We start from the raw sequence: 13,941 nt of genomic DNA, 5'->3' as shown, positions 1-13,941 counted from the left end.
ACAGCTTCCCTCAAGTAACAGACTTCTGTAAAATGGCATTTAGTTATGTCCAACTGTCCTGTTGCACGGCCTTTGGGGTCCTAGTTCCCCCAGTGCATAGGTGTTCATTGACAGCTTCATCTTGAACCTAAGAAGAGCCTGCTGGATCAGGCCGATGGCCCATCTGGTCCAGCATCCTGTTCTCACAGTGGCTGACCATAGTCCTCTACAGTATAGTAATGGGAAACCCAGAAGCAGGATCTGAGCACCATAGACATCCTGGCCAGCAGCTGTCAATAACCCTTTCCTCCATAAATATAAGAATGGCCACACTTTTTGTCTCTTGTGATGTGGATGGTTGTTGCTAAATAACAGAAGTGTGGCTGGATGCTTGGAGTGCCTATACCTGAAATATGGGCGGAGGAAACCTTACCTTTATAGATTTTTAAAGTATGCTTTCCTCTGTTCCTCCCTCATCTCCTTTGGTGCCAAGCTATGGAGAGTTGGAATCTGGCTAGACAGGAAGGTTTGGCTTAAAGTGTCTACTCCTCCTCTTCTATTTGATGCAAGGTAACTCTTAAAAGGAAGGGCATTGCTTGTTGACTCTTAAGTATAGTATTTGGGGAGGGGATCGTCCATTCCTTACTGGTGGGTTTGATATTCTGAAGAGTGGTTTGGACAACTGATTTGTATTAGAATAGCACATATTGATGGCTAATATGTAATACACACATATGAATAGATCTTATACACACACCCAGAAAAGTCATTAGTTTGAAAGGCAGTCTAAGGGTCATGTTGAAAGAATTCAGTACTGTAGTTCTTGACCAGATGAGGGAATGCTAGGTGATCTTTCAGCAACCTCACAATGTTAGAATCCCTAAATTTCTTTGGGAATAAAATAGAATACACCTGCAGTGTAAAGGTATCTCAACAGCCTGCATTGAGAAGCATCCTTGCAACAAGCAAAACCAAAATCAGTTTGGAGTTTCCTGGCCAACTTTTTCTAAGAGATGGGATCCCATCATGCACTGTGGAAGCTGTGCTGTGAGCAAAAGGGGAGTTTCCCCTCCAAATGGCACACAGTGCTATATGTCACACTGTCTTTGAAATTGGGCTAGCACAACCTCAGCTCTTTCTTCGTCCATACACCTTATGGGGCAGGTCAATCACTGCAGAGATAACCCTGTAATTGCCACCCTTGTAGGCAAGACTACGGTAATTTCCTTCTGTGCAGCACCTGGGTATGAAGATGGAAGCTGTTCTTTTCCTTGGCGTTGGGTGAGACCCTAGTGAGGGAGGTGTCCTCTGACCTCCCTGACAAATGGAGAGCATTAGATGGCTATAATAGGCTGTAATCTTCTGCTCCGGGAGTGATAGCTCTTTTGTTTCCTGCAGCACTCTGAGAGCCAATGGTGGTGATTTCCAGAGTCCAGTTACCTTAATGGAGAAACAAAAGTACCAGCAGGCCGTAAAGCTTGAAATTCAAGTAGGCAGAGGTGACATGGAGCTCCAGTGGGCAGGCTGCCTCTGTGGCTCAGGAGCTGCTGCTTTCAAGCTGGTTCAGATTTCATCCGTAGGAAGAGGAGGAGGAGGCGGCCTCTGGAGACGAGGTTTGATCAGAACTGAGCAGCTGAGGTTGTTGCTGGCATCAGGGTAGTGTGACTGGGTCCATAAAACTAGCAGGGTGTCTGCATTTCCCCAAAGACTCAGAATAATGTTTCTACCCACCTTAGTGATAGAGAATTGTAGAGTTGGAAGGGACCACAAGGGTCATCTGGTCCAACCCCCTGCAATGCAGGAATCTTTTACCCGATGTGGGGCTCAAACCCACAACCCCGGGATTAAGAGTCTCATGCTCTACCAAGTGAGCTATCCCTGGTGTCAATATAGGCTTTGTTGCTTTAGAACATAGAAACTACCTTGTACTTTTAAAATACTTTTTATTGAGGTATAACAGACAATTGTAAACAAAGTACAAAGACACAAGTCTGCAGCTTTTACAAAGGAAGCTGCTTTTTACAATACCTTGGTATTGTTTACAAGGACTGGCAGCAGCTCTCAGGGGTTTCAGACAGGGAAGATTCGTAGCCCTACTGTGAGATAACAAGGATTGAACTTGGGACCCTCTGAATGCAAAACTGGTTTCCTACCATTGAACTACAGGCTTGCCCCCCAAATTACTGGTATTAATGAAATGTCGTCAGGCTGTCTTGATACTCCAGGGAGATATATCCTTTGCCACTAAAAATGGGTGCAGAGACTGAATGTAGAATTGTGTCCTGAACAAGTGTACAGAATTTCATTATTATGGTCGAATGAAGTTAGATATAAAGCAAGCAAATGGGGTGCCAGTTTGGTGCATTAAGCCAAAGTTGTATTTTCATGCAATGATACTGAGCCCCTTTCTGGTGTTCTTCTCCTTTTGCGATGAGAATAAGAGCAGATATGTGCTTGCTAGCTCTGACCCCTCTGTTGTGTTCTTCTCACTTCACCTGCTTCCTGCTGAGCTCATGGTGGCTTCCCGTACAGTTTTGGAACCCTGCAAGATCAGGGAGCTGGTGGGCAGGATTCAACTAAGTTGTTCTGTGCACGGATTGACATCTGTTCGCACAATGGGACTATCCTTTCTCTCCTCTCCCACGCCCCTGAAATCTGCTCTGGAGGTTTGGGGGAACCTGCAAAAGAAATTTTGGGGGGTAGATGGGAGAGGAGAGTGGAGAAAAGTCTTGTTGCACAAGATACCTTTGTTTTATACATGCAAGCCCCACTTAGCTCTATACTGAATTCCACCCAGTGCAAGTAGAGCAGGGTCCCAACTGCAGAAGCTCTTCTTAAACCCACAGAGGGCTATGTCGGGATCACGATGGATGGGGTGGACCCAGCAAATGCAGCCCCTCTTTTCTCCTCCAGTGCAGCTGGAATCACACGAGAGGGAATGGTGAGCAGGGCTTTTGTGCACCTTAATCTTGATGGGGTTTTTTTAATGGGCCATCTTCATTCAGATTTTGCCAGAAATGGGAGAAGAACACCTTGTCTTCCATATTTTGTTCCAAAGCAAATATGCCTCCCTGTTACAGTGGCTCAGCTTCAGTGTTAGAAGCAGCTTTTGAACACTTGCTTAGACGTTTGTCACTTTATTCAGTTAGGGGAGCTTGATCTGAATTGTAGTAGGGCTCATGCAGCCACATGGGTTTCTATTTTTGGCTTTGGGTTGAGTTACAGCAAAGCCCTCTGGTGCAATGGCCTTGCCAGTCCTGGGGGAATGACAGGGCTTGGATGACTTCAGTCTCCTTGACTTGGTGCAGTTGGGAAAGGGCTGCTGCAGATTAGACCAGGGGGAGGCAACCTAAGGCCTGTGGGCCAGATGCGGCCCAGTCGCCTTCTCAATCCGGCCCACGGACGGTCCGGGAATCAGCGTGTTTTTACATGAGTAGAATGTGTTCTTTTATTTAAAATGCATATCTGGGTTATTTGTGGGGCCTGCCTGGTGTTTTTACATTAGTAGAATGTGTGTTTTTATTGAAAATGCATCTCTGGGCTATTTGTGGGGCATAGGAATTTGTTCATTTCCCCTCCCAAAAATATAGTCTGCCCCACCACAAGGTCTGAGGGACAGTGGACCGGCCCATGGCTGAAAAAGGTTGCTGACCCCTGGATTAGACTAATGGGGTTAGCATTCACCGCGAAAAAGGCAGAGCTTGAAATTCAGTTCTTTAGAATGAAAGAACTGCCAGTGACAGTTATTCAGTCAAACTAAGCCTAGTTGGGCCTAAGTTAGATTGCAGTCAAAGGAATAAAATGACTCAGTTTTACTTATTTGTTCCCAATACTTATGGACCACTTTTCACCATATTATTTATTATTACCATTATTATTATTATTATTACTATTAATTAAATTTATATACTGCCCTTCATCAAAAGATCTCATAGATGGTCACACTGCACTTTACAGAACAATTTTATATTTATTTATGGCATTTCTACCCCAGCTTTTTCTCCAAGGAGTATGTGGTTCACCCCTCTCCTCAGTTAACCTGTGAGGTAGGTTAAGAGGCAGTGACTGGCCCAGTGTCACCCAGTGAGCTTTGTGGCAGAGTTGGGATTGGAACCCTGGTCTCTCAGGTCCTGTTCTAACACTCAAGCTCGATACCGCACTGTCTCCCAATTAATAAAGTAATCAATCAATGCAAATAATATGGTGTTTAAAATATAAAATGCAGGTAGAAGCATAAGTTGAATAAATAGGCAAAGCTAAAGGTCAAAGTATGTATATGTCTGACTTGTATGTTTGGCAAACATTTTCTTTTGGCCTTGCTTTAATTAACAATATTGCTCATACTGTGATTATTTTGAAACAGCTGGCCTGACCACACCACCTAGTTGTTTCTTTTCATCCTTAAAAAGATAAAATACTTATTCAGGATATAATTAGCTTGTTTCTCAATTTTTTAAATAATCCCAGAATGGGTAACAAAAAGTAAAGGCACCTAGTTTTTTAAAAACACCTTTAAAAATACTTCAAATGACATCATAAAAGCAGCAGAATGAGACAGGCTAAGAAATCTAAGACCCCAGCAGCAACAGAAAAGCCCAATGGTTGGTAAAACAGAGGAATGCAGAACCACCCAAAATGTCGAGGCAAATGGACTTGGCACACAAAACCTAATAGTGAGGATGTCAGGTGAGTCTCCCTGGGGGGAGAGTATTTTCTGTGAATGAGTCACCACCACTAAAAGGCCCTTTCGGTGGTCTCTGCTCTGCAGGCAGGGACACTTGGAGAAGAGCGCCTGATGCAGATCTTATTTCTCAAGCAGGTTTGCATAGCAAAAGGTGGCGCTTAAGGCCTCTGATTTGTCTTCAGTAATAAAGAAGGGATCAGCGGTGGCAGCTGAGACCCAGATTTTAGGGACTTACTGAGACAGCTTTCCCTAATTCTTGGCCGCTGCATAATAATTGCCTGTAGTGTCTGAGCAGAGCAGAGAGAAAGAGGGTCCTTTAGGACCAGCATGAGTTAGGGACCCTTTCTCCAGGGGCCATTCCAAGGTAAACCGTGACCAAGTTTGAAGGAAGAAGTTGGGGCTTCTTCCTTCAAACAGTGAGTAGCGAGACAGAGATGAAGATGATTAATTAAGTTTATTGGTCACTTGCCAAAGGCAACTCAAAGCAATTTATGGCCAAACAAACAAAACCCTACATAGATCCATTCACCCATTAAGGTAATACATTAAAAAAAATCCCACCCTATCACATGGCCACAGGAGGCAGGAGACCCGTTGGATAATCTTTAGACTAGCTTTAAGTAAATCTCTTTGCAAGGGTGACAATTATTTCTGTGGGAAGCCTGTTGGGTAAAATGCACAATACTGATAATATGCAGGGACTTTTCCTGCCCTAAGGAAAGAAGCATTAAGTAATGCATGTCATTGGTGTGGTCTGTCAAACTGGTCGCGGAAACCAAATCTGATGGAGAGCAGAAGTCTGGATTCTGAAAGATAATCTAAAAGTTTATGTTCTGATGGGTGCTGGTTCTGGTTGTTAGAAGAAAATGGCAGCTGTGGTCTGGCATCATTTTAAAGAAGGGATATGTTCTTCCCTGCCTGCTGTAGAATAGTTTATTGATGTATAGTCCTCTTTCTGCAAATCAGAGTGTTATTTTTTAGAAGTGAGGGCCAAATTGTATGTTCTGTGATTGAGATGTCATTATCCCACCCCCACTTTTAATGCTATGCAGGTTTGTAGGGGGCTGGGTGGAGGCTGCTAGCTTGATAGCAGCGATGAAAAATAGCCTGCAGGGCAAGGGTTAAGCACCCTCTTCCACACTCCCCCCCCCCACTACTACAGAACAGTACAGTCAAATTCCCAGCTGCATTTGAGTAAAAAATAAAAATGGATTGTATCCAGATCTGTTCACCCTTCCATGGAAGGTCCTTTGATTCAGCAGAGGCTTCTATGACAGCAAGGGGGAAGAAACAATTCCCCCTTCTGCAGCTTCTCAGATCCCTCCTTCGTTCTGCAGGGTTCCCCCAACCCTCTGGGTCAGAGTTTCAAGGGCTTCAGAGAGGAAGGGAGATTTGCAAAAGCCACCTTGTTACCCTTTCCTTTCTGCAGAAGCCTCCCCAGCATCAAAGAGCCTTTTGTAAATAGGAGGAGTCAACCCCGTGTGAGGAGATTTCCATTGCCAGGAGAGTTCTGGTCCGGAACATCTGGAGGGCACGAGATTGGTGAAGGCTGCTGGGACACACCTGCTGGTTCCTTTTTTAAAAAACGTAAACTTAATGAAGATATGAAAATGCAGTACAGTAAGACTGTGACTTACGCACATTTAACTTGTGCGCATTCAGCTTTATGCAATTGAAAAAGGGGGGGAAGGGGGTGAGTGTCCAGCAGAAAAAGACTTTGGCAGTCTTACCTACCCAGTGTGTTTTGACTATACACGATTTTGCGTTTAGGCGTGACCCTCAGAACGTAACCATTGCTCACGTTGTGGGCTTAATGTACTGTAAAGAAATAATAATGAACCCATCCACCCCCACTTCTTGCCTGCTCCTTGAAGCAGGAGCCCTAATGCTTAATGTGAACAGGACACTAGGAAGGTGACGGGGAGGATCCTGTCATGGAAATATTCTTGCAGTGGAGCCAGTCGTGAATTGGAGACTTGCACTCCCAAGTTCCTCGCTGCTCTTAACCTCCTTTGAGGAAGTTGACGTGTAGTTCTTTTCTTCCTTAACAAAACTCCCCAGTTGAGGAGAACCTCGGCTGATGGAGGGGACGTCTCAGTCTTTCCCCAGAAACAATTCCCCTGAAGTCATCACTGGACATCGTTCAGTCCGCCTGGCAGGAGACGCCTATAGCAGTTATAAACCAATGCTGTGATTTACCTCTTCGGCAGCAAGGGGTCGTTTAATTTTACCAAATTAGCAGTTAAGGGAGGAGGTTCTTGGGGCATCTGTCCAAAGTGGCTGGACTCTGTTCTTAAGGAACCATCTTGCTTGCCAAGCCTTGGGCTACAGACGCCTCCTCCCCACCCCAAACACCCTCCTTTGGCAGTGGCTTTGGCAGAGTTGGAGCTTGCGATATAAATGCTGGATTGGCTGCCTCTCAGACTGTGTTCTCTCCCCCCCCCCCGCAATGGCTGCTTCTTTTTTGTTCTGCACTTTGTAACTTGCCTGTGGCAGAGCCCTTTTTTTTTGGTTATTTTTTTTGTCTGCAGGGTAAGCGTTCCAGGTTCAGCTGAAGGTTGCGGGCTGCAAAAATCCATCCTCATGTGTTGGTAAACAATATGACACAAGATACTGTTCTGCCTCTCTGCATCCCTGTGGAACTTGATGCTGACAAGGCAGAAAACCTCCTCTGGAGGGCATTGGGATAATAAGGGTTCATTCAGGATGCCAGGCCAGATGCGATGGGTCTCTCCTTTCTGCGGGCAGGGCAGAGGAGGCTGGCTGTTAGACTGAATTATCGTTCACTGCTTGGATGGTTTTGCGGGAAAACGGCCAAGCCTTATTTTAAAGGAAATAAAGTCAAAGACCCCTGTGTACATTGGCTTCCCAAGTCTTGTTTGTGCTTTGAAGGGAATTTTGTGCTTTATTTAGTGAAGAAGCCCAACTCGTGGATTTGAATTCTCTGCAAACAGTGCTTACCAGTTATTTCTCCCAGTTTGGCTTGTTGGGAGCGCAAGAGAACTTTGGGGCACACAGATCTTTGGAGTGCAGAAGTCATGACAATATTAATATTTATAGCTGCCCATCTATAAGTATTTATTGACTAGCTTACAAAAGGAGACTGTTTGAAGGCTACGGGCCTTTTTGCTCTCTTTTTACTGTATATACAAACTCGACTGATTCTGTGAGGCAGTAACTTGATTCGGAGCAGGGATGTGTCTAAAACTTGGCTGCTCTGTGGAAAGTGAGCCTGCCATAGCCCCAGCTTAAATGCTTGATTTAAGACCGTGGCAAGTCTAGATGCTGGCAGAAAGCCCAGGTAGAAGATAGTAGTTATCCAAGAGGTGAATTGTATTTGGTTCCATCTTTTGACAAGCTAGGATTACTATTAAGAGGAACAAACGTTCCTCCTCTGCCAAAAGAGACCTAAGGCAGACTTCCCCAACCTTGTGCCCTCCAGATGTGTTTGGGCTATTCACATCTGCCCTGGCCAGCATAGATGACTGTGTTGCCTGGGGATTGTGGGCGAAACATCTGGATGACATCAAGTTGCGGAAGGTTTCATGAGGGGTTACTTAGTGTTCACCCTAGACAGCTTTGTTCCAGAAACCAAGAGGTGTGGAAAATCACACCTTGTGATTTTAATACATCCAAGTCTGACTAATCAGAGGCTCACGGTGCATTCGTGGACAGATCGTAATGTTAGAAGAGCTTGGTGGCTGAATCAGCACCCACTTTTCAACATGGCTAACCAGATGCCTGTGGGAAGTCTGCAAGCATATTAACAGATTCGGCCCTTGCAATCATCATCTGAGGTCCTTCATGTGCTTCCTCCATGGGGGAGGTTTGGAGGACAGCAACATGAGCCTTTTCTGTGGTGGCTCCCCACTTGTGGAATGCCCTCCCTAGGGAGGCTTGTTTGGCGCCTTCATTACATTTCTTTAGGCGCCAGGTGAAAGTGTTTCTCTATAACCAGTCCTCTAGTTGATTAACATTCTATGTAGCCTTATAAATAGGTTTGTGGGAGGGAGTTACTGGTTTGTTTTTGTTTTATTATGTATCTTGTGTTCTCATTTTGTAATTTTATGTTGTGAACTGCCCTGTGATCTTCAGATGAAGGGCTGTATACAAATTTTAATAATGATAATAAGAATGTGAGTGCAACAGCAAGTTTCACAACTGGTGATTCTCAGGAACTGGTATAAATGAACTTGGTGAAGTTGGTAGACATTATTAAGGGGCATTATTGACCTTTACCACCATTTCTCTAGAATGGTGGTTCGTACAGATTAAAGTTGAGAGCTTGCACCTGTCAAAATCCCAGGCTGAAGGGAAGCAAGTGGCAAGTTGCTTGCTTCCGTCCGTCCAGGTTAGTTTTTTTGGAGGTGGGCCTGCTAATCTTCTCTGTATTGTTCCAATTTTAGTATATGTGCTGCGATAGTGAGCACCTTTCAGCTTAGTTCAGTCATGCTGTCTATTCTACTTTCTACTACTTTCTGCTAGCCTTTATTGGCACAAGAAGCTGTCTATTCTATTCAGAAGCTGTGTGCAGAAACCCTCTGTTCCAGCTGGGTTATGGGGTGCTCTCTGTGTGTATGTTGGGGGGGGGAGCAAACAAAGGTTCATTTCAACTGACTTTGATTTTCCTGTATACCTGTGGAGGTCTCTGCCCTTTTCTGCTCTCCTTGCTCAATATTGGGAATGATTTGGCCAAGGTGAAGAAGCACCAGTTCCACTGAGTCATGCAGAATGTAGTTTGTGTCCTCTGATCTCTGTTGACAGAAGCAGATGAGCTGTGATGTCAGGGTGGAAGGCCAAGTCTCGAGTGGTTCCCTGCTCCTCACTCATTGAGAGTGTGCCGTCCCTGCTCTGCCCTCTGTTTTCTCTGTCTCTTCTTAAAAAAAACTTTGCTTAAGCTGCTGAAAGTAGAGCAAGCATGTTAGGAAATTTTCTATCAAGAGAGCTGTGTGTGCATGCAAGAGAGAGAAAGAGACAGACAGACAGACAGACAGACAGAGAAGAATGACAAGTTGGAAGGAATCAACTACACAGTAGAAATCACACCAGCACGTTTGTCCTATGCAAAAAAAAAAAAAAAAGTTAGTTGAATCCCTGCCAACAAAAATCCAAATTTTACCCTCCGGGCAGCTGAATTTTGTGATTGGGATTAAAAGTGCACATTACGTGAATTGTAACTAGCATTTTCCTGCAAAGTGCAATGAAGGACAGTGGGGTGCTTGGGTTGAGGGAGCCATAGCTTTTGGGGAGGTGGCGCAAAACTGTACGCTCCAGAAGCTCTACTTAGTGCTGCTCTTATTTTCTGAGCTGGTGGTTTTCAGACATCAGTCCTGGAATCCCTGGGGTTTATCGATAATGAAAATCGGTAAGGGCTGCCAAAGTGTATATGCATGTGAAAGTCAGCACAGAGAGAATATTGGGTGTGGGGCTCAACTGGGCCTTTCTGGCAGCCAATGCTGGCTAACAGCGTGCCCACGGAGTGGTTTGTGCAGAAAGGGTGCGGAGAGGATAGAGCAGGATGCTTCAAAGCCACCAGATGCTGCCAATGCTATGTTCTTCAACCAGTTTTTCAGCTAGTACGGTATCTTTGAGTGTTTGAAACTCGTATATATAAGCTAATCACCAAATGCTACCTTAAACCTAGGTTATGGTGGCCACAACAGAATGTCTAGGTGCCATTTACCCCCCCCCCCCCATGGAATTTATCATTGTTATTAATTTAATTTCTATACTGCTTTATTTTTTAAAGGAAAAACCTGAGAGCAGTTAACAACACATTAAAATATCCAATAAAACAACTTCAAGCTTCAAGGAAAATATTTCAGATCCTTCTCTAAGTTACATTAGGCTTTCCTCATATTTATTTAACGTACTTAATTTATAGTGCTGCCCCATAGCAGAAGGACTCTAGGAGGGAAGTGTGGTCAAGTGGTTAGAGTGTCGGACAAGGACCTGGGAGATCAGGGTTCAATTCCCCACTCAGTCCTGAAGTTCACTAGGTGACCTTGGAGTCAGTCCCAGCCTCTTCACCTACCTCACAGGGTCGTACGGATTAGATGAGGTGGGGGGGGGGGTGAACCATGGACTCCTTGGATGAAAAGGTGGGAGATAAATGCAATAAATTAGCTCTTCTGCCAACCTGCTTAAGAAAGCTGTAGGGACCAGCCAGGTAGAAATGTTAGTCGCCAGCCTGGCATCCAGAGATCTCCACCTGGTCACAATTGGACCAGTGGTCACAGTTTTGCCAGTCACAAAACACTCACGACACCTGGTGGATTTCTTCACTTACAACCTCCAACGTGCTTGATTAACATTTAATTGCTTCTGTGACCCGCCCTCAGTGTCGCAAGGCTGGGCCCTTGCTGAAAAATATTCTGCTCGTGGTGTGAGCGCATTCTAGCCTTGGCTGTTGCTTCTGCATGTCTGCTGACATACAGCGTGGGCAGGGCTCTGTGCTGCACCTCCACTTGGCGTTACGTAAATGTGGATGGAGGTGGCAGGGTGTGTTGGGTGGGGCTGTGTCTGGTGTTACCCTCCGTGGAGCCCATGTAGATAGCAAGGTTGGCAGAACATTTATTTGTTTGTTTGTTCATTCATTCGATTTCTATACCACCCTATACCTGTAGATCTCAAGGTGGCTCACAAGATAAAATCACAAGATAAAATCACAAAATACATAATCAAAATAACCCCCCCCCCGAAAAAAACCCATTTGTTTCATTCCTTGCTGAGTGTTGACTGTAGGTAGTGGCCACTCATAGCTGAGTTATCCAGGCACAACTTGGGTTAAATGGGTCTAGAGCTGCTTCTGTTGAACCCTTGGCCATCACATCCATATGGCTTTGCATTGGGAAGCGCAGTTTGCAGCAGCGGGTGGGTCTTCAAAGTTGCTAAATTCGAACTTTCTTTTAGTCTGGTTAAGCATGGTTTTACCTGTTGTGTAGTTGAGTTAGAGACATCTGACTGCTGTGCGAAGTGCTAAACCTTCTCTCTGATTACATCATTGTTTACTTGATTAGAAATAATTGTGCAACTAATTAAAGGGGTGTGCGCTCGCTCTAGCCGGGTTTCACTTCTGTGCGATGAGGAGCTCCACGCTGCTGCAAAGTCTGGTGCGTTTCATTGCCTCGGCCTTCCTTAATGGGATGCTATCTAGGCTATTACCTTAATTGAAGTTTATATTGAATGGTGCGCAAGAAGCCTCCTAGATCTGGATTAGTATCCTAATGACTCTTGTCTCTCGAGAGAGTGGAGGCTACGTGGCTAGGACAATCCTAGACAATGCAGTGACACGGATGATAAAGAAAAGCACTTTAGGCTCCTCTGACAAACAAATTAGCAGGGTTATGTGTATTCTGAAACAAGAGCAAATTATTGGAAACTCTGCAACTGTTTCTTTTAAATATTTTATTTTGCAGATAAGCGGTTTGTGAGATCCAGGACACACTACAGGATTATCTGCTTAAGGTAAGAGCTGCTTTTCGTTATAGGCACTGCATTGCCTATTTCAGTATCTGCAGGCTGTTCCAGCACTTGCAGACTAGCCCGAAAGTTGCTAGCCCATCTTGCTCCTCTGTTTTGCAGAAGTTGTTTGTTTATTTGTTTGTTTATTAGCCGACACCGACACATTTATATACTGCTTAAATATTCCCATTTCTGAGAGGTGTACAGACACAGCAACCCACAGTAAAATGGCGTAATGAAACCGTAAAAAATACACCATAAATTTCCTGCTGGAACAAGGAAGTCTTAGTCGTGGGTCTGAAGTTTGGCAAGGAGGGGGCCTGTCTAATCTCAGTTGGGTGGGATGTTCATCACACTGACTGCATGGCTTCTAGTGGCTGCAAGCCATGTATCTGGGCCATGAGGGGGGGGTCACCGAATATCTCACTGATCAAGCTGGGAACCAGGGGGTCCCTAAGATATTCTGGACCCATTTTAAGGGCCTTGTAAATTAATGCAAGACCGTTGAACCTAGCCCACTAAACAAAGCTCCCTGCTTGGTCACCTAGAAGAAATGTTTTACTTGCCTTATAGGTAGCTGGACTGTACGTACAATTGGTGCAGAACCATTCAGATTTCAGTAGCAAAGACCAGAGTGTACTGGAGCTGGAGACTTAGCAGTGTAGCTTTACGGGGCTCATCTGGCCATCACAGGAATAGACAAAGATGAGGTCATTTTGCTACAGCATTTCAAGTGCTGACTTGGCGTGTGTAGGAGTCCCTTGGGGGAATCTTTGCCAATGAAATATGCCGCTACCTCACCCTTTCAGGGTTCGTTTGCCTTGAGTTGTCTTTGGGGCTTTCTGTCGCTTTGGATCTGTTCTACCTAAGGGCCTCCTGAGCAGTATCGGAAGCAAATCCATGTTTGTGTTAAGCAGTTTGCTTGCTTTGGTCCTTGATGTAGAAATTCACTTGCGCAGTTAATAGTTTTGTCACCTTGGTGCAGTATAGATAGGAGGGACATCTGTGCCACATATGTTCAAAGCAAAGCAGAAGAGCCAGATAGGGCACAGCACATCTGTTAATGATGCGTCTTGCAGGCATTGCTTGCCGGAAATGAAAATGTTGCTGAGCGAGTCCACATGGAATCTAATTAGTAGGAGAAAACCTCTTGGTAGAACAGGGTCCTCTTGCAGATCACAGGGCAGCCACACTTAACACCTCCATCTAAGAGGAGAGTCTGATGAAAAAGCCGTATTTCCTTTCCTTTCGCTTATGCTGTTCTATAAAAGGCTGTGTATGTAGTTGTTGCTGTTTAACCAAATCCATTCACTGCAATATCTGCTGTGCAGAATCCCACAGCATGTTATTCACCCCACCCCAGAAGGTACCACAAATGGCTTGTTATGCAGAATTGCCTGTGATAATTCTGTAAGTTGCTGAAGCCCTTGACTTTACTGGAAACTACTCAGGCAACTCTGCTGTCACCTGAAATCCCACCAAGTGTTGGCCCAGGTGCTTTGAAGACTGAGGGACTAGAAACTTGATTTCTAAGTGAAAGCTGCAACTCCCCAGATGACTAATTTTTGTGCGCATAGCTGGAATATGTTTTCCTGACTGTGATGACGCATTATTATACCTGCAGAGAGTAGCATAAGGAAACAGCATTGTGGGAAATTGTAAGCAGGAGTTTCGCTGCATCGTGGGGCCCTGTAGTTAGCAGCAGCAATGAGGCTTTCAAAGAGAAGTTAACTGCTTCAGTGGGGTTGTTGCATGACAGATCACCACAAATGTTATGTGAGTTTGCATTTTTGGTATCCACTTAAGTACTTTCA

General features: G+C 44.9%; 1 protein-coding gene and 1 pseudogene across 25 annotated transcripts in view; one reads left to right on the top strand and one right to left on the bottom strand.

Moving 5' to 3' along the window:
• Positions 1–13,941, top strand: part of LOC118091751 (uncharacterized) — a 191,559-nt gene that overhangs the window by 24,457 nt on the left and 153,161 nt on the right. For all 25 annotated transcript variants that reach the window (XM_088653723.1, XM_060281015.2, XM_060281019.2 and 22 more), the window contains exon 2: positions 12,082–12,130. The gene's annotated coding sequence lies outside the window, so the exon portion shown is untranslated. The remainder of the gene's footprint in view (positions 1–12,081; positions 12,131–13,941) is intronic.
• On the bottom strand, positions 9,033–9,093 carry LOC118092403 (U6 spliceosomal RNA; annotated as a pseudogene).

Source organism: Zootoca vivipara, chromosome 11 (assembly GCF_965207765.1).
Source record: "Zootoca vivipara chromosome 11, rZooViv2.hap1.1, whole genome shotgun sequence".
Classification (NCBI taxonomy): domain Eukaryota; kingdom Metazoa; phylum Chordata; class Lepidosauria; order Squamata; family Lacertidae; genus Zootoca; species Zootoca vivipara.
Note: the sequence above shows the minus strand (reverse complement) of the source record. Positions and strands in the feature narration are given on the sequence as shown.